Below are 1,738 nucleotides of genomic sequence, written 5' to 3' on the forward strand. Positions count from 1 at the left end.
CTAAGCCATTCCAGATAACATAAAAAAATGAATAATCACATGTTTTAGATTGAATAGTTAAGTTGTGCAACTTAGTCAACTTATGCCAGTTGGATAAAAAACGTGCCAGATCTTCCTCTAATTCATTGAGATTGAGATTTTAAAAAGAAATAATTGCTAATGCAATGAACGTGGATCAAACACGTTACCTTTAAATCTTCAATATGACGCTCTCCTCACTAATATTAAAATTGAAAATTAAAAAAGTAAAGGTAAACTTATGCCAGCTGGATAAAAGGCGTGACAGATCTTCCTCTAATTCATTGAGATTGAGATTTTAAAAAGAAATAATCGCTAATGCAATGAACGTGGATCAAACACGTTACCTTAAAATTGAAAATTCAAAAAGTAAAGGTAAACTTAAAAAACGTGATAGAATAATCGCTAATGACACTAATTTTAGAGTCAAGTTATGCAACTTAAACAAAGTGCGGTGAACGTGGATCGAACACGTGACCTTCAGATCTTCAATCTGACGCTCTCCCAACTGAGCTATCCCCACAATCATTAGAAATAAAAATTCATCAGTATAGGTATTTTAGCTGATTCATTGAGATTTTAACAAGAAATAATGACTAATTTTCTAATGCATAGTTAGGTTATGCGAAATAGGTTTGGTTAACATGGAGATCGAACATGTGACCTTCAAATTTGACTCTCTCCAAACTGAGCTATCCCTGCTAACATTAAAAATGAAAATTTTTAAGTAAAAGTATTTACGCTAATTAATTGAAATTTTAGAAAGAAATAATCACTAATTTTAAATTGAATAGTCAAATTATGCAAGATTGAACACGAGACCTTTAGATCTTCAATCTAATGCTCTCTCAACTGAGCTATCCACACTAACATAAAAAATGAAAATTCATCAGTAAATGTATTTTCACTAATTCATTTTAATTTTAAATAGAAATAATCACTAATTTTTAATAAGATATTCAAGTTATCCAACTTGTATAAGGTGCGGTGAACTAGAACACGTTAGGTATTTTCGATAATTCATTGAGATTTCAGAAAGGAATAATGACTAATTTTAGATTGAATAGTCGGGTTATGCAACTAGAATCAGGTGCGGTGAACGTGGATAACAAACACGTGACCTTCAAATCTTCAGTCTGATACTCTCCCAACAGAGTTATCCCCGCTAATATTAAAAATGAAAATTCATAAGTAAAGTTACTTCCGCTAATTCATTATATTTAAAAAAGAAATAATCACTAATTTTAGATTGAATAAGCAAGTTGTGTTTTTAGATTTTATAGTCAGGTAATAAACTTGTATTAGGTGCGTTGAACGTGGATAAAACACGTGTGACCTTCAAATCTTCCGTCTAACAATCTCCCAACTGAGCTACTCTTGCTAACATTAAAAATGAATATTCATCACTAAAGGTATTGGGTACGCTTCTGGAAATTCAACAAAAGGCAATAGTATTAGACCGAGATGCCAGATTTAAATCTCGCTTCTGAAAAATTCAACAAAAGGCATTGGGTACGCAGTTATAGTACGACATTCCACCCATAAACAGATGGTCAAACAGAAATGCTCAAGCAAATATTGGAAGAAATGTTGAGGACATATGTGATCGATTTAGAAGCTGGGATAAATACCTACCCCTTATGAAATTCTCTTATAATAATAGTTGCCAAGCAACCATAAAAATGACCACATATGAGGTTCTCTACGGACGAAGATTTTG

General features: G+C 32.0%; 1 non-coding gene across 1 annotated transcript; it reads right to left on the bottom strand.

Annotated features, from left to right (window-relative positions):
* Window positions 1–468: 468 nt before the first annotated feature.
* TRNAF-GAA lies at window positions 469–541 on the bottom strand. Its single transcript has one exon. It is a non-coding gene; the product is annotated as a tRNA-Phe (tRNA).
* Between the last annotated feature and the right edge of the window lie 1,197 nt (window positions 542–1,738).

The sequence above is a fragment of the Cucurbita maxima genome, unplaced genomic scaffold, assembly GCF_002738345.1.
Source record: "Cucurbita maxima cultivar Rimu unplaced genomic scaffold, Cmax_1.0 Cma_Scf00174, whole genome shotgun sequence".
Lineage (NCBI taxonomy): Eukaryota > Viridiplantae > Streptophyta > Magnoliopsida > Cucurbitales > Cucurbitaceae > Cucurbita > Cucurbita maxima.